Below are 24,289 nucleotides of genomic sequence, written 5' to 3'. Positions count from 1 at the left end.
TTCAGAAATTATACTATGCCTGCCTCAGCCCTATATAAAATGATAGTTAGTAATGGGGAATACCTCTTACAAGGAAACAGGTACACGCATACCAGCAGTGTCCGACACGTGAAAATTACAAGTCATTCCGCCACTAACTCTGTAAAGAGCACATCTGTCAAGTAAATGTATACACGGGGATTGCAGTGCTTCACAAGCACCTATCGCTAACTTAGTTACGAAGCTGAAGTCTTGATTTTACGCCCAAGATGTCACAGGGAGATGGTGTACATCGCATAAGTCATAGCTCGTTTAGAGGAATGTGTCACGGTTCATCACACGTGAGATGGAAGTCCTCTGGTGACTGACAGCTTTCCCGTTAACGATCGCAAGTGGACAGTGCTTTAAATCACATGCAGAACACGTGGCTGTATATGAGTAGAATGCAGGCTATGTCACGTGACTGACGCATCCTGACAGAACAGTGGAAAAATTGACCTGCAGCAACTTCTCCCTCTCTAGAATGCATCATCAGTCTACCATTAAACCGTACCTCGTTACAGCTCCATCTCAGTCGACCACCTTGTCCACTCTCTGTCATCCTTTAACGCAGATACATGTAAGTTTAGAGACAGATTGCTCTCTGTCTTCCTGAAAAGCATCAAATACAGCAGTCAACTCGCATGTATCACTGGTACCTCAATAGACATACAGTACAATGCTCTCTCGACGGAGAAAAATTGACTGCTTCCCTGATTACCTTTGCTTCCATGTCGACATTTTCCCAGATTCCTCTTGCTGCCGCATACTTGTTCCCATGTACAAACTGTTCTGCTCGAACCAGAAAATACGCAAGCACTTCCTCAATTTCCCCACATTTCGGTGTATATTCAGTCAATTTATACCTATTCCCTCATCATTTTTCGCAATTCTATCGATTTTATGTCACATCTATCCATGCAATCATGATATAACCTCTCGTTCTGTGTTCTTAAATTGCTTGTAAATGTAGCACAGATGCTAAAACCTAGCCCAGATCCACCGATCAGGAGGTGTAGTATAGCACTGTACTCGATTGTATCCAGTCACCTCCACAGTGGAGAGCGTTTGCTCTGTTTTCTGTATGTATGTGTATATTCATGTGTCATGGAAGGCTCCCAGGACCCAGTCCCCTCCCTCTGGTGGACCAAACTTCCAACATAGAACACATTTTCGCATGTAGCGTGTGATTGGTCCACATGTGAGCTCTATCCCAGATGCGACGTGTGGTGGATCTGCCCCCGAACATCCCTCCATATATATATATATATATATATATATATATATATATATATATATATATCACTCAAATGCTAACTTGGATGTGGTATATTGTGGATCTGCATCCCAACACCGCTTTGTACATTGTGCATGGCAGATCCACCTTCAAAACCCTATCCCATGCACGGCATATTGATGATACACATACCAACATCACTCTGGATATAACGCACAGCAGGCACACTTGGATGCTAACTCGGATCTATTACGGGTCCTGGGAGCCATCTGTGACACACACACACACACACACACACACAGATATTTATATATATATATATATATATATATATATATATATATACTCCTGGAAATGGAAAAAAGAACACATTGACACCGGTGTGTCAGACCCACCATACTTGCTCCGGACACTGCGAGAGGGCTGTACAAGCAATGATCACACGCACGGCACAGCGGACACACCAGGAACCGCGGTGTTGGCCGTCGAATGGCGCTAGCTGCGCAGCATTTGTGCACCGCCGCCGTCAGTGTCAGCCAGTTTGCCGTGGCATACGGAGCTCCATCGCAGTCTTTAACACTGGTAGCATGCCGCGACAGCGTGGATGTGAACCGTATGTGCAGCTGACGGACTTTGAGCGAGGGCGTATAGTGGGCATGCGGGAGGCCGGGTGGACGTACCGCCGAATTGCTCAACACGTGGGGCATGAGGTCTCCACAGTACATCGATGTTGTCGCCAGTGGTTGGCGGAAGGTGCACGTGCCCGTCGACCTGGGACCGGACCACAGCGACGCACGGATGCACGCCAAGACCGTAGGATCCTACGCAGTGCCGTAGGGGACCGCACCGCCACTTCCCAGCAAATTAGGGACACTGTTGCTCCTGGGGCATCGGCGAGGACCATTCGCAACCGTCTCCATGAAGCTGGGCTACGGTCCCGCACACCTTAGGCCGTCTTCCGCTCACGCCCCAACATCGTGCAGCCCGCCTCCAGTGGTGTCGCGACAGGCGTGAATGGAGGGACGAATGGAGACGTGTCGTCTTCAGCGATGAGAGTCGCTTCTGCCTTGGTGCCAATGATGGTCGTATGCGTGTTTGGCGCCGTGCAGGTGAGCGCCACAATCAGGACTGCATACGACCGAGGCACACAGGGCCAACACCCGGCATCATGGTGTGGGGAGCGATCTCCTACACTGGCCGTACACCACTGGTGATCGTCGAGGGGACACTGAATAGTGCACGGTACATCCAAACCGTCATCGAACCCATCGTTCTACCATTCCTAGACCGGCAAGGGAACTTGCTGTTCCAACAGGACAATGCACGTCCGCATGTATCCCGTACCACCCAACGTGCTCTAGAAGGTGTAAGTCAACTACTCTGGCCAGCAAGATCTCCGGATCTGTCCCCCATTGAGCATGTTTGGGACTGGATGAAGCGTCGTCTCACATGGTCTGCACGTCCAGCACGAACGCTGGTCCAACTGAGGCGCCAGGTGGAAATGGCATGGCAAGCCGTTCCACAGGACTACATCCAGCATCTGTACGATCGTCTCCATGGGAGAATAGCAGCGTGCATTGCTGCGAAAGGTGGATATACACTGTACTAGTGCCGACATTGTATATGCTCTGTTGCCTGTGTCTATGTGCCTGTGGTTCTGTCAGTGTGATCATGTGATGTATCTGACCCCAGGAATGTGTCAATAAAGTTTCCCCTTCCTGGGACAATGAATTCACGGTGTTCTTATTTCAATTTCCAGGAGTGTATATATATATATATATATATATATATATATATATATATATATATATATATATAACAGAGCAAACAGATAATTTCTTTTCTTTGGACATGTCCGAAAGAACAGATACCATCTTCATACAGTTAAGGCTAACCGAAAATTGACCTTCTTCTACCGTGCTGGATGCACACGCATTGCCCAAACTCTTACGGGACTCGGTAAGATTATCTGCAATGAGTAATGAGTGTAATGGGTAGGGGCACTACAAATGTAGTGTGTGGACTTTAAGTTGGGAATGTGGGTCTCACGGGGAGTGTCCAAGTGATAACTTCCAGCAGTTGCAGTATCCTCTGTGTTCTCGGTGACTCAAATCAATAGAGCATCTGCCATGTAAGCAGGAGATCCTGGGTTAGAGTCCTGGTCGGGGCACACATTTTCAACTGTTCCCATTGATGTATATCAACGCCTGTCGACAGCTTAGGGTCTTGATTTAATTATCATTTCATTTTAAGAGAGCTGCATGGTCACTGATGGTATCTGTTCTTTTGGACATGTGCGAAAGAACAAATACAATCTTCATATGGATAAGTTTCTAGTTACTCAGTGGTCTAGAGCACACTCCACCTCTCTAAAGTTTGGGGATTGTGGAGAAATAATTTCCAGTCTAAATCTTCAGAATTATGTTGCGTGAGCGATCGGTAGGATACTGCTGTGTACTTGATATCGAGAAGTACCGCGAAAATGGTATAATTTTATGGAAAACCATGCAAAAATACATGCATTCTTGTAATTCCAGAGTCTGCAGATGGGTGTAGAAAAGCAAGCAAGGAAGCAGGTTCGGGCCAGAAAAACAAACGCGTTTGTGCCAAGGGTGAATGAGCCTGAATTTGTAGAAAGTTCTGAGAGTGACTTTGGTCCTCTGAGGGCGCTCTGGTCGCCCGTCAGGAGTGGTTAACCACTGACCTCGCAGGGAAATATCCAGGGCTGCAAGGGGTATATACGGTGCTGTCTGTCTCTGCAGTATATGTACTAATGATGTAAGTGGGCTGGTTTTCAATGGCGCAGGATATGAATTCTATGTTTACTACATCGACATGGCATGCCACTGGATGGAGATCAGTTTCATGCTCTAATATTCAAGCTCTTCTCCTCAGTGGGAGAGAAGTGTAACTGAGTAAGAGTCTTTCTTTATTTGACAATTTGTAGGGCACTTTGCAAGATTTAGTTGTCAGTGCAATATGGCGATCAGTGTAAAATAGTTTTTTTTGCTGATGAAAGTCTCCTCTGCAGAAAGAAAAAAAAGCTGACAGAATGGTGCTTCCACACTGGCGGCATCAGTAATTCAGTGGGTAAATTCAACAAGAGTCAGTCATAATCCCCCACTTGTTCACAAGACATCCTTTGTGCTGGGATATAGGAGTCTCTACATAGCGGTGAGAATGTTTGTGTATGTTGAAAGCAAGAAGCGTAACACATGATGGACGGGGTGTCACATTAGGACCACGAGGAAGAACGAATTCCCATTTTCCTTGTTGTTCTATTGATAGTGATGATGGTTACAGTACACCAACTCGTGTCGGTGATGTCTTTCCAAGCATTATGTTCGTGGGTGTGGTATTCATTATCACACATAGTGCTGGACGCCTGTCTTTCCTAACACTTGTTTGAGAGGATCTTGACAGGCTGCAGCACCTTCCAGAAGTGCTGATTGTAAGACTTTGTCAGATAATTTCCTAGGACTCAGGAGAATTGAAACATATAGCCGGTGTCAGTGAAGGCATACCACAATTTTTTCGGGTGCTGTGTGGATATAAAAGATAACTGCACTGTTCATGTAAAATGTGAATATATTGCAGTGTAAAGTTACTGTGGTTTATGTTGTGGCATGACCAGAGAAGAAAAATGTGTGTCCTATTGTGGCGGACGTATAGATTCAGGACATTGAAACTGTGAGGGTAGGAGAGAAATTTTTTTTTACGTGGGAAATTATGTGTGCTATAGATACTGAGACTCATTCCAGAACCACAGCCATCAAGAGGAGACATTACCTATACGTCAATCGGTGACAGATGCAGCAGAAATCGTAATATTGAATTGTAGTTAGACTGGTAAATATGTTCCTGGCTTCCAATATTCTTGTGAGTCTTGTATGTATTTGATGATCTGTAGGCAACTTTTGCAGGTTTAACTGTCAGTGCAATGTAGCGATTTGTGCAAAATAATTTTGCCATTGAACGTCTTGTCTGCAGAAAAAAAGGGTGGTTGGTGCTCCCACACCAGTATCAGCTGCAGTTTGAAGGGTAAGTTCAGTGACGGATGGGCTGTACCATTAGGAATGCACCCTGTGCTATTCTATGAAGTATTGCAACATCTCCCTCTCCGCACTGGACGCCGGCCAGAGTGGCCAAGCGGTTAAAGGCGCTACAGTCTGGAGCCGCGCGACCGCTACGGTCGCAGGTTCGAATCCTGCCTCGGGCATGGATGTGTGTGATGTCCTTAGGTTAGTTAGGTTTAAGTAGTTCTAAGTTCTAGGGGACTGATGACCTTAGAAGTTAAGTCCCATAGTGCTCAGAGCCATTTCCGCACTGGACCCTATGCCTCTTTGCACCAGAAATGGTACCTATGTGAATACGTATTTCGACAGGAATTTCTCAGGTATCAAGTATGAAAGAGATACTGGCACCTCATCGTTGCGGGACCCAAATGGTCGCATCATAGCTTCCTGGGGACCACTGATGCACCGCGACCCCGGCGTTGGCCTTGGGAGTCAGGATGCGTTTTTTATTAGTGATCATTTGTTTAAACTATATTCCATCTACATCTGCATCTACATCTATACTCCGCTAGCCACCAAGCGGTGTGTGGTGGAGTGCACTACTCCCGCCAAAGTCATATTTCCACCCTCTGTTCCACTCGCGGATCGCGCAAGAGAAAAACGACTGTCTGAACGCCTCAGTATGAGCTCTAATTTCCCTTATCTTTGAATTGTGACCATTGCGCCATATGAAAGTTAGTGGTAGTAATATATGCTCTACATCCTCAGCGAAGATAGGATTTTGAAATTTAGTGAGCAGCCCCTTCCATTTAGCACGTTGTCTATCTGCAAGTGTGTCCCACTTCAAACTTTCAATGAGAATTGTAATGCTCTTGCAATGGCTAAATGTACCAGTCACGAATCTTGCGGCTCCTCTTTGGACCTTCTCAATCACTTGAATCAGACCCAACTGGTAAGTGGCCCCAATATAGGCAAACAATACTCTAAGACCAATAGGACGCTGCAAATTAAAAAAAAAAACTACCCCATACATGTGAAGAATATCGATTTAATTAATTTGGATAAATGTTGTATATCGACATGGTGGTAGCGGTACAATAGTTAAGGGGAGGCTGTGTGTGAGTGGGTGATATGGAGCAGAACAGCAGTTTAAGTGCAGAACACTAAGTTAATTTGAATAATTTTTCTGTAAAACGCAGTACAATAGTTTAAGGGGGTGGATGACAGAGATGAATACGCGAGAAATGGCGTTCAAAAGCATGTGAAATTCGAAAAGTGTACCAGAAAATGGTGGGAGGCGATAACTAATTACTTAATTAGTTATCAAAGGCGGTACAACAGCTTAAGGAAAAGGGGGTGACATGGAAAAACACTTAACAGAACAATAGGATTTGTTCCAACAAAGGTCCAAACATTAGGTTAAGACACCCAGAGCACATTGCCAAACATTAGGTTACACTACATGATTGCTCCACGTAATTGCTTCTTGTAAGACCTAGCTGTTTCCAAACAGCAGAGAATTATGAGCAAGAGGATTCCAACCCCCACAAACTGAATTTTTTATAAATAACCAATATACCCTTTCCATATATTCCATACATTGTCTAAATTGTTTAAACAATATTCCATACAAAGCAATTTATTTCCCTCCAAATGACCGATCAACTGTGTCTCTTTTCCGCCATTTTCCAGGAGGGAGGAGAGGGTCGGAGGGGAGGGTGTTTACCAGAGGGGGAGAGGTTAATTAACTTGATCAACTTAATTAAGTAGTCAATCAAACTGATAGTAGTGACAGTGGGTATTCCAATAACTCAGACCTGAAAGTGTACCTGTAGGAGCGAGGGGAGGTTTATTGATGGGGGAAGGGAGTTGGAGGGGGTGGGGGGACAATAGGTTCAGTGCCGTGACATGGAAAACCACTTTAACAGAACAATAGGGTAAGGATCTGTCAATCAAAGGAGAACAATAGGTTAAGTAACTGTCAATGAAAGGAGAACAATAGGTTTGCCCCTGAGTACATACCAGCCCCAGATGTAGGCAACCCGCACTAACAAAATGCGTTCGCACCGAGGCCCCCACTACTCCTGTCGGAGGTTCGAGTCCTCCCTTGGGCATGGGTCTGTGTGTTGTCCTTAGCATAAGTTAGTTTAAGTTCGATTAAGTAGTGTGTAAGCCTAGCGACTGATGACCTCAGCAGTTTGGTCCCATAGAACTTACCACAAATTAAAAATTAAAAAAAATAAAGATGACAGATACACACACTCTCACACAAATGCAACTACCTGGTAGTCAGGCTACAGCTGCCAGTGACCGTAGTGATGTGGATGTGAGTTGCATTTGTGTGTGTGTGTGTGTGTGTGTGTGTGTGTGTGTGTGTGTGTGTGTGTCGTCTATTTTTGACAAAGTCCTTGTTTTCCGAAAGCTTATTTTGTGACTATCTGCAACTCAATGTCTCCACTATACGGAGAGTAGCAATTATCTTTTCATTGAAAATTGAAAATTTGTGGTGTGGACTATGGGACCAAACTGCTGAGGTCATCGGTCCCTAGGCTTACAATCTACTTTAACTTATACTAAGGACAACACACACACACACACACACACCCATGCCCAAGGGAGGATTCGAACCTCCGATGGGGGCAGTCGCGCGAACCGGTCAAGTCGCCTCAGACGACGCGGCTAGCTTGCGTGGCTCCTTTTCAGAATATTGTCATAAAATGTTTTACACTACGTGTGATTAATGGAAAAAACTGCGGTGCATTTACAACTATTTATCTCTCCCTTTCGAACCCGAAGGTTACGTTCACCTCGTGTTTGAGGGCCTGCCTTACGCACATGCAAACGGTGCAGCCACACAGGACCCTGCGCTTCTACGGGCCTCGTGCAAAACATTGGAACGTAATTTGAAAACTGTCATCCACAATTTTTCTATTACAAATAAATTGAAAAAAGATGTTTCTGAAACTACTTTTAATTTAATGTAATTCAATTATATGCCTATTGTGACAAGACTGTAACCACTGGAGTACATCTCAGAAAATTATGCCTGCTTCGGAGTCCAGGGAACCAAGGGCTATGATACTGATACACTATAGTAATATCTATTGTCAACAAATGACTATTGCTCATACGTAAATTAAGAGGTAAGCGATTCATTGGTACTCAGCGCCTGTCCGCTCCGTTTCTACTCATTGTTGTGGCTTGTAATCAAGCATTACATTCTTCCGTCAGCAGGTGTTTCCCAAAAAATGGTATTTTCATTTTCGTCAGTTTAAACGTACGGTACTTTTCCAGTTCATAACCTTTCACATGTTGTGAGTGCACTCTGTGTGAAGACACAGTGTTTTTGCCTTTCCTATGAAATTCAAAGTGTCAATAGGGAATTGTCTCGTGAAAGGGACGGATTTAGAAAATACGATTCAGATGCTCAAAAGATCAAGAAAAATCAACAATATGAACAGGTTTTGAACAGACAAAAAGGCACTTTCGAAAAATTTCCTCGACCAACAGATTCAGACAGTGAGACTAAAGCGTGCTTAAAGGACAATGGCAACGATAGTAGCCTCTCATCATGTGGTACTTTAGGTATGAAGCACTGGAATGTTCCCACATTCAGGCCGACCTAGTAGTAGCAATTGTGAAATAATCACAGATCGAGACCCAGGTACTGGACCTAATACGTTAACATCCTCCGGGATAAATGAAATTGTACAAAAAGGCCCTACTAAAATTGTAAATTTTAGTATCTATTAAATGAGAGCAGAAGAAAATTTTCAACTCATTTTTACGTTAGAACTTTACCAAATGGAGAAAAAAAGGAATCGTAAATGGCCTGTGTAATCGAAATCTACCGATAAATTTTTTTGCTTTTGTTGTAAACTTTTTGGATCTCCTTTAAATAAGCAGTCAAGTGATGGACTCTGTGAATGGGTTCATTTAAGAAATCGGCTTCAAGAGCATGAACAGTCATTTAACCACATAAATTGTACAAAAAATGGATAGAACGTGAGGTACGTTTCAAACAATAAGCGGTATTGATCAAATTGGCCTTGGACTACTGGAAGAAGAGAAGGAACATTGGCGTTATGTTCTAAAAAGAATTATACTCACTATCAGGTACCTAACTCAACATAATATGGACTAAGGGGAATCAGCGACAAGCTCTATCAAGAAAATAATGGTAGTTTTCTTGGTTTGATCTAAATGATAACAGAATTTGACCCTGTTTTGCAGGAGCATTTAAGATGGGTAAAAACTCAAGAAATTCATGACCGTTATCTCGGGAGAAACACTCAAAATGAACTCATACATTTGTTTACCAACAAAGTAACAAAAAAATTTGTTAATTTTGTAATAGAAAGAAAATATTTTTCTCTCGTACTTGATTATACTCCCGACAGAAGCCACCATGAACAAATGACATTGATTGTTAGATTTGTAAATTTATCAGAAAACGCAGCGACTGTAGAAGAACAATTCCTCGACTTTCTGGAAGTCACTTCGCAAGAAGAGAAAGTTTGACTGAAATCGTGTTGTGGAAACTAGATCAACTAGGACTCGATATTCATGATTGCAGAGGTCAAAATTAGGACAATGGCGCAAATATGAAAGGTTATCGAAGCGGCGTTCAAGCCAGAATCCTAAAGTGCAATCCAAGAGCATTTTATACGTCATGTAACAGCCACAGTCTCAATCTTGTGTTATCATATACCGCAAAATCTACAGTAAAAGCACTCACATGTTTTGGTGCAATTCAAAGAATACGCATTATTTTTAGTGCATCCACTCATAAATGGGAAATCTTGTTGGACAAAATACCAAATGAAATTGTGAACAAGCTTTCAGATACTCGATGGGAAAGTCGGGTGGAGAGTGTCAAAACTACGAGGGTAAGTCAATTATTATCTGCAATTTAGTTAAATTTTTGCTTATTTTGGTAGTACTGTCGTTTACGTTGATGACACATGCTTTGTTTATTTGTTGTTATATCTTTGCAATTTTCTAGCTGCTACGTCAGTTTCGTTATCGCTGCACGTAAATCATGGCTGCTCCGCTGTCTATTTGCACCAAAGAGGAGCAACGTTTAGTGATCCGTTTTTTGTGGTCGGAAGGCGTATCAGGGGCCGAAATTCATCGAAGACTTTCGATACAGTACGGGAACAGTGTTTTGCCACGACGGAGTGTCTACGAATGGATTGAAAAATTCCGAAAAGGTCTCTCAAGTGTTACGCACGATGGAGCCGGGCTACCGTTTACCGCCGCAAATGGAGAAACCATTGAGCGTTCACATGAAATGATTCTCTTAGACAGACGATTAGCTATTTACGAAGTGGCACATCGTCTGCAAATTAGTCACGGTTCTGCCTACGAAATCATCCACTACAGACTTAGGTTTCATAAAGTTTGTGCAAGATGGGTCCCAAAACAACTCACACAGTTGCATAAACAAATGCGCTTGGACAGCTGCAAAAAACATTTGGATCGCTATGGTAACGAAGGGGACAACTTTTTAGACAGGACCATTGCTGGTGACGAAACGTGGATCCATCATTACGAGCCGGAGAGTAAACGGCGGAGTATGGAATGGACACATCCAAATTCGCCGTGCAAGAAAAAGTTCAAGACCCAACCGTCCGCAGGAAAACTGATGCATGCGGTTTTTTGGGATGCACAAGGTCGAGTACTGGAACATTATGGGGAAAGGGGCACAACAGTAAACAGTGTACGTTACAGTGAGATGCTTACTGCCAGGCTAAAGCCTGCAATTCGAAGCAAACGCCGAGGATTGCTGTCAAAAGGTATTATGTTGTTGCACGACAATGTCCGTCCACATACTGCTGCCCACACTGCTGAAACGCTCCAGAAACTCAAATTTGAAGTACTGGATCATCCTCCATATAGTCCCGCTCTTGCCCCTTCTGACTATCAGTTGTTTGGTCCACTCAAACAGGCATTAAGGGGGCGTCGATTTGCCTCGGACAAAGCAGTGAAAGAAGTGGTGCGTTCCTGGCTCACAGCTCACCCGAGAACCTTCTTTTATGAGGGAATCAGGAAGCTTGTACAACGATGGACCAAGTGCGTTGAAACACAAGGAGACTATGTCGAAAAATGATGTTCTTGTAAGTTTCCTATTTTATTACAATAAAATTTTATAACTACTTTGCGGATAATAATTGACTTACCCTCGTATACGATACCAGACAAGACAAGTCAGAGATGCCATTCTTGAGGTGAGCAACAGCACTGTTGAATCAAAAGCAAAGAGCGAAGCACACTCGCTTGATTTGAACGAATTAGAAAGCTTTGAGTTTACTGTAGGCGTTGTCATACGGTATGACTTTCTCTTTGCCATTTACGCAGCAAGTAAGGCACTTCAAACAGAAAACACGGACGTGAAAATAGCAACTAAATCCCTCGAAAGTCTAGTGAAGTTTATTGAGAATTTCCGTGAAGAAAGTTTTGTTAATGTGCAGATAACAGCGAAAGAGATAGCTGATTGTTTACAGATTGAACCAAAATTTGGAGGAAAGAGAATTGGCAAGAAGGCGAAGCAGTTCGATTATGAAGGCGATGACATAGTTTGCAGAGCCCAACGTTCAGAGGAGAAATACAAAATCTATTTTTTCTACCATGCCGTTGACACAGTGTTAAAACGTTGGAAAGAAACGTTTGGCCAACTGAATAAGTATTCAGAAATATACGGCTTTTTGTTTTCTCCAGGACAAGAAGAGAAAATGCCATATAACAACCTTGAGAAAGAGCTAAGTATAAGCATAAATGGTGAATGTTCGAAAGACACTGTTGCATCAGACCTATGTTAATATTGAAATACTTGAGTGACGTTGGAAATCCATTCCCCAATATTTATATTGCCTACAGAATTTTGCTAACCTGTCAGCGACTGTCACCTCCGCTGAAAGGAATTTTTTTCGTTTACAGCTTATCAAGAATTATTTTGGAAGCAACATCTCACAAAACGCCTGTCTTTTCTTGCCATGCTGTCCGAGGAACACGACATGGTTTCAGAAATGAATTTTGAAGATATTATTGATGAACTTACTCGTCAAAAAGCAAGGAAAAGAAGTTTTGTGTAAAATAGGTAAAGCAAAAAACCCATAGGGGTTTATAACCTACAACTCATTTAATTTCTTGTAAATATGGAGCACAATCAAGTGATGAAAACATTTAAGTGTGTATACTGAACAACACTTGTGACCCTTCTTTGATTTTGAATTTCATGAAATTGGAAGGATTCCCATAGCTAAATTAGTTTATCTTAATAAATATGGTAATTTTAGTAATTACCATATGTATTAAGATTCCTTCTCCGAATAACTCATTTAATTTCTTGTAAATATGGAGCACAGTCAAGTGATGAAAACATTTAAGTGTGTATACTGAACAACACTTGTGAACCTTCTTTGATTTTGAATTTCATGAAATTGGAAGGATTCTCATAGCTAAATTAGTTTATCTTAATATATATGGTAATTTTAGTAATTACCATATGTATTAAGATTCCTTCTCCGAATAATTGTTTTCCATCGCAACAGTAGGTCTGTTGTTGTAACAATCTTTTGGTATATTGGTAGTACGAAAATGACGAAACTTAGAATTCTTTTGACGTGAGGACGGTGTATAGCCTGTGTTGGCGGAGGGGAGGGGGGCTGGGATGCGGGAGAGCCCCGCGCGGACTTTTTGCATATGGCTCCGCACCAGCTAAGCCCGGCCCTGTTGTTATTGCCTGCAAACTGTACTCAAAATAATTTATTTGGAGTTGAACAGTAATATTTGCACATATGAAATTTATACCTGACAGTTTTTTAAGTGACTTAAGCAAACGTCTGAGCGATCTACATGTACAGTATCTTTTCTGCACGCAGCTGAAAGAATCTTATTTCAGAAAATATACAGAGGTCTGTCATACGTTAAAATCATTATTTGAAAAACAGTGACGTTTTCTACTTGTAGATATCTCATTTATATCAAATAAATTATCAATGTTGACAATATTGTTTCTATTGTACTTAATTACCATACATAATACCAAACAAGTTTCCACTCGCTGTTTGTTGGAGCTGATCTCGGAAAAAGGAAGGACAAATTTCGATAATCTTTCCAACAGAAATCTTCGAAGTATGTATTAGAATATTTAATCACTGACTTAACTGACATATCATGTGGAATGAACGAACAATTACTGATTCAAAAGGGAAGTCAGCAGGCCGACTGGCAGAAATGCAAAACAAATTTTACATATTTTGACGGCTGGGAGCCAAACTTTCAATAGAGTTCACAACAAAATCGGCGAGCTGTTGAATACAGAATCCAAGCTTTAAACAAAGTCCACTCCGAAACTGCATAAAGAATGAAAATATTTTCATCGGTCCTTTACCAGCCAAGGAAACCTAGTCTCAAGTTACGTAATATAGGCTTCAGTTGTACGATATATTTTTAAATGCTGTAATACGTATTACTAACGCGGTCAGCCCAAAACACCGTCTTCACCCTCGCTGTCTGCTTCAGACGATTCTGAATCGTGAAGATTAATTATGAAAGGCTCCATCACCGAATCTCTGTCGATTTCCTCTTTTAAATCTTCCTGCAGTGTTTCTGAATGTCTGACGCAGTTTGCCCAAGGAGAGATAGTTACGTTGTTCACTGCTTCATTTTTGAGCTTTTCGACGTCAGCAATTCGAAAAGTGGTATTTATTTCTGCGATACGGGCTTTAACTTGCTCTCGCACCAGCTCCAACCCAGGATATTTCTGAACGAGGGCACAAACTTGATAGTGGCGACCCCCCTCTCCATTCGAGCGTTTGAGATAGGACCAAAAAAATTAAAAAAATCGATTTTTCAAAAATAAGATCATTTTGTAGCGCAGATCTTTCTGAAGAGTTTGATATATAAAACATTTATGTTCCAGGAAATATTATACATGTTATTGGGTCTTAAGTGTGCCAAAGTACAGTGCCACGTCTCTTCACATAGCATTCTCCTATCGCACACCACTGTATTTCGCTCTGTAGAATTCAAACGTGTATATTTTGTAATGGAAGCCATCAACCCTAGATTCAGGACAGTCGAAATTAAAATGTCCTGTGGTGCCTGTTCTGCTCCCAGTCGGCCAGTTTGACATCCTATCCCCCCCCCTTTATTAAAAAAAAAAAAATCCTCACATTTAACGCTGGGTGGGATTATTTGTAACCAGGTGAGCAAGAGCTCTTCAGAAAATTTGCGCTGTTTATTGCCTATTAGCCTATTAACTTTATCTTTGTGTGACATAAAATAAAATATACCGTAGGAAACATAAAACCAGTAAAGGCGAGAGACAAGCAAGACAGTGCAGATTTCTTCAATCCTTAGGTCCCAGCATATTTTTCTTTATAGTCTTACTACAACTTTACACGGCGTGCTTTCCTTTCTGCAAAAGTATCTATTACCTCATGAAAGTACGTCAAACGTTTTGCTATATGAAAAATCCATATGTCGTTGTCTAATACTGAAAACACTCTTACTAAGAATATTATTCGAGACTAGTGTGGTTTCTGGATTTGATTACGTCTATTTTGTCACTGTCTGCTAGATAAAACGAAACAGGCCTTTCTAATATTGCAGCAAGTGTAACCCACTCCAAATAAGCGAGACTGTTTTGGCACAAATGGTCATTTTTATCTACCTCATTTACATAAATAACACTACAGAATAGAGTTCACGAAGTACAAATATCAAATGCAAAAGATTTATGTTAGGAAATAGTTTCACATTTCATTCAAACGTTCCATTTTCTCAAGCTTGAGATCGAAAAGTAGTAGTACGAAATTCTTAAATAAATTTGGAATCGTCATATTCTTGCATATAATTTGTGTGATGTCCCCGTGTCTTCTCTTTCCTCGTTTTAACAATCAATCTTGTCATCGCTAATTCTATAACTATTCCTGTCATCAAAACATATTCTCTGGTTAACTTTACTAACCCTGCCAGACTCACCAGTTTAGTTATCCCGCGTTTATTCTCCGGTTAGGCACTATTAAATGTTCTTACAACTCGTTTTCCGCGCTATTCCGAGAACTGAAATTAAGCGACTGCTAACGAGGGACTGTACAACTCGTGTAGCGATGTGGCAAAAATTTTCTGTCAAAATTTCATTTTCTTCGATACACCGAGAATATTAATATGTAATTTTTCTTATCTGTTTTTAATGTTAGTCTTTTTTCCCACTCTTAAATGTTGATTTGACACTATAATAGTGAGACCATAGTCCTTAAAAAAGGGGTTACATTACCGGTTTCAACGAACTATGTCGTCATTTTCAAATGTAAAACATCAGTTGGAGAATATATAATGGGAATTATGCATACATCTGACAACAATTACGAGAAATTACTGACCAGCTCAATAGGATTGTAGTTGCAGTGACTATGCTGTCTTCCAAGTTCATCTATCTCATATACTATGTGATCAAAAGTATCCTGTCACCTGGCCGAAAATGACTTACAAGTTCACGGCTCCCTCCATCGGTAATGCTAGAATACGGTGTTGGCCCACCCTTAGCCTTGATGACAGCTTCCACTCTCGCACGCATACGTTCAATCAGGTGCTGGAAAGTTTCTTGGGGAATGGCAGCCCATTCTTCACGGAGTGCTGCACTGAGGAGATGTATCGATGTCGGTCGGTGAGGCCTGGCACGAAGTCGGCGTTCCAAAACATCCCAAAGGTATTCTACAGGCTTCAGGTCAGGACTCTGTGCAGGCCAGTACATTACAGGGATATTATTGTCGTGTAACCACTCCCTAAATGCAAATGGTGCAAATGGCTCTAAGCACTATGGGACTTAACATCTTAGGTCATCAGTTCCCTAGACTTAGAACTACTTAAACCTAACTAACAACCTAAGGACATCATACACATCCATGCCCGAGGCAGGATTCGAACCTGCGACCGTAGCAGCAGTGCGGTTCCGCACTGAAGCGCCTAGAACCGCTCGGCCACAGCCGCCGGCTTAACCACTCCCTCACAGGCCGTGCGTTATAAACAGGTGCTCGGTCGTGTTTAAAGATGCAATCGCCATCTCGGAACTGCTCTTCAACAGTGCGAAGCAAGAATGTGCTTAAAACATCAATGTAGGCCTGTGCTGCGATAGTGCCAGGCTAAACAACGAGCGATGCAAGCCCCCTCCATGAAAAACACGGCCGCACAATAACACCTCCGAATTTTACTGTTGGCACTACACAGGCTGGCAGATGACGTTCACCAGGCATTCGCCATACCCACACCCTGCCATCGGATCGCCACCTTGAGTACCGTGATTCGTCACTCCACACAACGTTTTTCCACTGTTCAATCGTCCAACGTTTAAGCTCCTTACACCAAGCGAGGGGTCGTTTGGCGTTTACCGGCGTGATATGTCGCTTATGAGCAGTCGCCCGACCATGAAATCCAAGTTTTGTCACCTCCCGCCTAACGGTCGTAGGACTTGCAGTGGATCCTGATGCAGTTTGGAATTCCTGTGTGATGGTCTGGATAGATGTCTGCCTATTACACATTACGACCCTCTTCAACTGTCGGCGGTCTCTGTCAGTCAACAGACGAGGTCGGCCTGTACGCTTTTGTGCTGTACGTGTCCCTTCACGTTTCCACTTCACTGCCACATCGGAAACAGTGGACCCAAGTCTGTTTAGGACTGTGGAAAACTCGCGTACAAGCGTATGACACAAGTGACACCCAATCACCTGAGCACGTTGGAAGTCCGTGAGTTCCGCGTAGCGCCCCATTCTGCTCTCTCACGATGTCTAATGACTACTGAGGTCGCTGATGTGGAGTAACTGCCAGTAGGTGGCAGCACAATGCACCTAATATAAAAAAGTATGTTTTAGGGGGTGTGCGGTATTTGCCTTGTAAGCATTTACGAGCACGAGTAACTCTGCCCTGGTCTGCGGTGCATTTGAGGAATTCCATTAGATGACAATCATGAAATAATTTCATCCTTTGTGGTATTTGAAGTAGGAGCTTTATTTACTAGCACGGAATGCGCTCTTGCATTTTCCACGACAATAACAGAATTTTCCACCAGTACGGAAGTAAGTCTTGCACAAACTACTGCTTGAAGACAGCGTAAGTCATTTCAGAGTGGTAGTCATCTGAATGCTTTGACTTTGACGTTTTAAATATTAATTTACTTTCTGGTATGAAGCCTTTCTCTGCAGAACAACGTGAAGCACAATAAGGTGTCTCTGTTTGTCCACGGGGACCCTCAGGCCTGCAACATCCTCACTTGTCTTCCAGCACTTTGGTCTTGAATGATTCTGATTCACGTACGTTTAATCGAGGTAATAAATACATGATTTTTCCGGCTTGTTGTATGTCGTGCATTGATCTCAAGAACACAGTTCTTGCTGCTACACTGTCACTTCTCTCCAAGACCAGTTTTCTTCCGTCATTGGTGTTTCTGCACTCAAATCTCATTTCCCTTAATATTGTGAGCATGATAGATTTGCTGTCGTTGAAACTGTAGCTTCTTTCATGTATGAACATAGTTTATCTGCTGTAAGATATTCACCTTTTACTATACATGTCAAATATTTTTTACCGTAATACATTTTTGCTGAAATTGTAGAGCTCACTTGCGAATTTCTTTCGATATCGGTGCTTACCAGGCGATTTAAAAATACGTGATCCATTCTCTCCAGCAGATGTGTTGACTTCACTCGCGATCCGTTACCAGTTCTCAACCCGATACCGCACTCCTGAGCTGTTCGTTCCTGGCTCTTGGCAACGGCAGGAGACGCTTTGTGATATGAAGTGGATGCCGCTTCCGACTCCCGTCTGAAAAAGTGATACTCGCGAAACAAAACTTCTCTCGCCTGCTTGTATAATACTGGGTGAGATTTGCTTTTGCCGCTCGTATTGATCAGATTGCCTCGAAATAACTTTCGGAAGGACCGAGTGCTTGCTTGGTACGTGACGTGAGTATCCGTGCTTGTGCGCATCCGTATCTCACCCGCCAAGTTATGTGGCGTGCTCTTTAGTGTATTGGGTACCAGGGCACAGGTAAAAAATGGAAACAAGCAAGCAGACATAGAAACTAAGGACGTCTGTGAGGGGTGACAGAGTTGGACAATGAACTAGTCCCATACAGACTGTAATATTGGGCCAGGTCGTCATTCAATGATGAAAGCAAGAGCTAGTCGAAGTTGGGACAAAAATGGTTCAAATGCCTCTGAGCACTATGGGACTTAACTTCTGAGGTCATCAGTCCCCTAGAACGTAGAACTACTTAAACCTAACTAACCGAAGGACATCACACACATCCATGCCCGAGGCAGGATTCGAATCTGTGACCGTAGCGGTCGCGCGGTTCCAGACTGTAGCGCCTAGAACCGCTCGGCCACCCGGCTGGCGAAGTTGGGACAAGCTGCAGACCGTGTAAGAAATTATCTATGCGTACCATTCCTCTTTTCACTCACAGATAGCTTTTTGCCTGTGGCGTACACATTACATATTCTGACATGGTGACAGCTGTAAATGTAAATGTGGGTCTGTCCGGTATTTTACCAACTATAAGACGAGTGCAGTGAAATTTCTATAATTTGTGTTGTCTAGACTCCGGTCGAAGGTATTAGTTTGTTATGGAGTGCCTTTCTCATCGTTTTTAGCGCAGTGATCAGCAGGTGACATTTTATTATTCTATTATTTTACTTCTTTCATTATTTCTTTAGAATTTTTTGAACTAACAGACAAATTGATTTTGTTGTTTGAGTACGTACCGGGTGATCAAAAAGTCAGTATAAATTTGAAAACTTAATAAACCACGGAATAATGTAGATAGAGAGGTAAAAATAGACACATATGCTTGGAATGACATGGGTTTTTATTAGAACAAAAAAAAGTTCACAAAATGTCCGATAGATGACGCTGAACAGCAAAACGTCAGTGACTGCGCATGACAATCGTGTATAAAAGGAGCTGTAATGAGAGAGAGAATCAGATGCGCCAGCAGTCGCAGCATGTTGACGTTACCTGAAAAGGCGCCTTTAGTGAAGCTGTATTATCAGAATGGGGAATGTGCTAGTTCAGCGTTACGATCCTATAGCCATAGGAATGGGATTCGAACGGGTAAAGGTCCGTTGACAATAACAGAGAAAGTCACTGTACGGGTTGGATTTTCCACATCTACCGTTATCGGGCCTTTTTCCCTCGAGGAAATGCGTGATTCTGGTTTTGCAGCTGCTACCGTGACGGGTGAGAGGTACGCCGATATGTTACAGAATCTCATCATCCCCAGCCTGGCTGATAAACACCTGCTGGAACGTACGATGTTTATGCAGGATGGCGCTCCACCCCATATTGCTAGACGCGTGAAAGATCTCTTGCGCGCGTCGTTTGGTGATGATAGTGTGCTCAGCCGCCACTTTCGCCATGCTTGGCCGCCGAGGTCCCCAGACCTCAGTCCGTGCAATTATTGGCTTTGGGGTTACCTGAAGTCGCAAGTGTATCGTGATCGACCGACATCTCTAGGGATGCTGAAAGACAACATCCGACGCCAATGCCTCACCATAACTCCGAACATGCTTTACAATGCTGTTCACAAAATTATTCCTCGAATACAGCTATTGTTGAGGAATGATGGTGGACATATTGAGCATTCCTGTAAGGAACATCATCTTTGCTTTGTCTTACTTTGTTATGCTAATTATTGCTATTCTGATCAGATGAAGCGCCATCTGTCGGAGATTTTGTGAACTTCGTTTTTTTTTTTGGTTCTAATAAAACCCCATGTCATTCCCAGAATGTGTGTCAATTTTTACCTCTCTATCTACATTATTTCGTGGTTTATTAAGTTTTCAAATTTGTACTGACTTTTTGGTTTGGTTGGTTTGCGGGATTAAAGGGACCAGACTGCTACTGTCATCGGTCACTGACTTTTTGATAACCCGGTATATATACTTGTACACTGCGGAACAAAATAATTAAAGGATCACTTTTTCTAAGCCCCGTAACTGTCGCCCACTGCGACGCGTAAGTTTGAAATTTGGCTCAAAGGTGCCTCTATAATAGTAGAAAAGCATGGCGCCCTGCAACGTCACCCTCGGGCTCGGCGACGCTTCAAACCGCAGTGTGCCGACGCAGGACAGAAAGAAAAAATGCCTTAGAAGTTCATGTGAGGTGCAAGGTGAGTTAATGATGCCATGTTGGCACCAAATTTTAGCGCAATTCTGCCGAACGCCACCGCGGGCGTGCCACAGCCCCTCTTACCGACGTTTCATCCCTTCTTTTGAGCCCGCATCTCGTGGTTGTGCGGTAGCGTTCTCGCTTCCCACGCCCGGGTTCCCGGGTTCGATTCCCGGCGGGGTCAGGGATTTTCTCTGCCTCGTGATGGCTGGGTGTTGTGTGATGTCCTTAGGTTAGTTAGGTTTAAGTAGTTCTAAGTTCTAGGGGACTGATGGCCATAGATGTTAAGTCCCATAGTGCTCAGAGCCATTTTGAACCTTCTTTTGACATCTCTGCTATGGAGGTCGGAACCGCGATACCTAGCGTTGAAATCACCCAGTTTACTTATGGGTGGCCGAGGAAAACGTTTCAGACACTCTAGCACTTAGAATCGACACGAAAAGGCCGCGGGTGGTGGCATAAAAGACGTCAATGAAACCATACCTTTTCCTGGGGCGTTGGTTTTCACACATTTCGCGGTCGAAAACGATAGCTCGCAGCGCGATGAGCAACAGGAAGGTGTTCTTGGCAGCCTTTCACGCTGCTAACACCCCCGGAAGTTTAAATCTTTCTTCGCGGAGACTACGGGGCAGCATCCTCTTTGAACGTGATCTCATCCCTTTGGAGTGCAGCGCGATTGTAATTTTTGCTGTTATATACAGGCTGGAACCACTAGCGACAGTTCTAAACCATTCCACGAAATCTGAGCGTGATCCAAAGCAGTAAAGGATACTAATACTTTCTCAGACCTCATGTTCTCCGCCCTCCTGTGGCGTGATCACGCGGGAATGCAACATTAACACGTGCGTAAATAAAACAGCGAAGAGTGTCAGTAAGGCCCTACAATTCGGCAACGCCATCGGAGCCACTCACGCAAATTCGTTGCGCACGCTACAAATGTGTCTGTCAGAAACTTTGACTGCAGTTCAGTATGGCAGCTGTTCTAGCGCATGAAGTTAGATAAACAGTACCGAAGGCGTGTCGAAGGGGTTGCCTGACCCTCAGGCGCTACTGCAGCCGCTTGGCTGATTAGGTGTTGCACTTCGATAGAAATCATAAGAGCATCAAAATGTTCTCATTAATGGCATTCCAGAGGCCAGACACAGTCAGGATGTGGTTATATGTGAGCTGAATGTCGCTTACGGCATCATTTTACAGCCATGGAGAGGATCGCAAGTGGATCTAACATTGAAACGACGTATGGGTAAGATCAAATGGTTCAAATGGCTCTGCGCACTATGGGACTTAACATCTGAGGTCATCAGTCCCCTAGAACTTAGTATTACTTAAACCTAACTAACGTAAGGACGTCACACACATCCATGCCCGAGGCAGGATTCGAACCTGCGACCGTAGCAGTCGCGCAGTTCCGGACTGAAGCGCCTAGAACCGCTCGGAGACTGCGGCCGGCGGGTAAGATCAACCTCATGCTGCACGCAGTACCAGTATTCTAAACTTACGTTAAGTACCCGAAAACATGCAACCAATACAGCACCTACCCTGGAGAAAAAGAACAGATTCCGGATCATACATCTTCCGTCTGCTGTTTATCGTTGGCATTAAGTGGTTGCTCTATACGCTCTGTTAACCACCAGATGAATTTTCGTAGCGCCAGTGCACCTGTAACTCGGAGAATCCAGTGGCTTTGCCAATGTAAGTGCAACAAAGAATACTGTCGTAGTGCCTCTTCATGTATAAGTCGTAGTGTAGCCTGAAAAGTAATTTTCCGCGTCCTTACATGAGGTACGCCCGAGGAACGCGTTATAGTGTTGCCAATATTCTGAAAAACAGACGGATCCATTGGCGCCAGTGCACTCCGTTTTGATAGAATCATGGTAGGAGGACGTATGCCGCTGTAATTTTTTCCTTGGGATGCTTGTGACGCTTGAATTATGTGGCGACGGCAGCCTGCAACGGCAAGCTCACCTGACAAAATATTAATCAACTCTTAAAAGTGGCCACCTTGGAGCGCCCTAGGTGGTGTAGAACTGGTACAAGGTAGTTATGTGCCGCCCCCTTCACACTGCTGACGTAAGTCATGACAGCGAAACAGTGCGTGTGTGTGATGGTTTCTTGTATGAAACTAGCGTATTAAGGTGAGTCGATGTGGAGACGTGACAATAGAAGGAAGGAGCTCTCGTGTTTGGACGTGGTCACGGCCACACCGTGAACGGAATTCCCCGATTACCTGCTGTGTCAGTGCAGACTGTCCACTACGTCTACAAGGAATCTTGTACCACTCATGGCCATGCACACGATGTGAGAAGATCCCACAGGACTGGGACCGAAGACCAGTATTACACCTCGTCAATGACAGTCGACTCCAAATCCGGCAGGAAATGTTGCTGTCAGTGAATGCAGTTCCATCTCAACCAGTTTCAGAACAAGCACTGCGAAGAGCGCTGCACGCAGTAGACAGTTTGAGTTGGGTGATTCAATGCGTCAGATGCATCGAAAAACCCAATGAGATTTTTAACCCGCAGGTGTGAAAGGTGTAGTTTGGGCCGAAAGTGATTTTGGGATGTTTTGAGAATGCTTTTTGTTCCATGACTTGAACCCATTCAATCAGATTACCGTGTACATGAAGCACGATATTTATTTTAACATTCTCGGGGAGCAAGTGTTGCCCTTTCTCCCATATCTTCACGATGATACGGACATCTGTATGCGTCTTCGAAGAAGACAACAGCCGTGATTGCACACATACGTCCTTTCAATGAAGAAAATTGTGGCACATCATCGCACCTCGAATGCCCCGCTAAATAACCTTATCTTAATCCTATAGAGAATATCTGGGACCACTTGTAAAACTATTAATCAACACCCTCGTAGTCTGGTTGCTCTACAGCAGCGTTCATCATACTGTATTCTGTGGGACCCTGCGATTCCGTGGCGATCACTCAACGGTACCGCGAAACTGACACGCCTTTCTCCATAGCATTCAAGGAAGTAACTTATGAAAGATTAATACTGTACGAAATTACAAAAGTAAAATAACGACTCACCCTCTTTTCAATCTGCTAATATGAACAGTGGATACGAATGCGACAGTGACGGCGAAAAGATGGTTATTTATCTCCTGGTAGCAAAGGGCCGTGTTGATACTTATACACTACTGGCCACTAAAATTGCTACACCACGAAGATAACGTGCTACAGACGCGAAATTTAACCGACAGGAAGAAGATGCTGTGATATGCAAATGATTAGCTTTTCTCATACACAAACAGCAACTGACCGGCGTTGCCTGATGAAACGTTGTTGTGATGCCTCTTGTAAGGAGGAGAAATGCGTACCATCACGTTTCCGACTTTGATAAAGGTCAGATTGTAACCTATCGCGATTGCGGTTTATCGTATCGCGACATTGCTGCTCGCGTTGGTCGAGATCCAATGACTGTTAGCAGAATATGGAATCGGTGGGTTCAGGAGGGTAATACGGAACGCCGTGCTGGATCCCAACGGCCTCGTGTCACTAGCAGTCGAGATGACAGGCATCTTATCCGCATGGCTGTAACGGATCGTGCAGCCACGTCTCGATCTCTGAGTCAACAGATGGGGACGTTTGCAAGACAACAACCATCTGCACGAACAGTTCGATGACATTTGCAGCAGCGTGGACTATCAGCTCGGAGACCGTGGCTGCGGTTACCCTTGACGCTGCATCACAGACAGGAGCGCCTGCGATGGTGTACTCAACGACGAACCTGGGTGCACAAATGGCAAAACGTCATTTTTCGGGTGAATCCAGGTTCTGTTTACAGCATCATGATGGTCGCATCCGTGTTTGGCGACATTGTGGTGAACTCA

This window comes from Schistocerca cancellata, chromosome 4, assembly GCF_023864275.1.
Source record: "Schistocerca cancellata isolate TAMUIC-IGC-003103 chromosome 4, iqSchCanc2.1, whole genome shotgun sequence".
Lineage (NCBI taxonomy): Eukaryota > Metazoa > Arthropoda > Insecta > Orthoptera > Acrididae > Schistocerca > Schistocerca cancellata.
Note: the sequence above shows the minus strand (reverse complement) of the source record.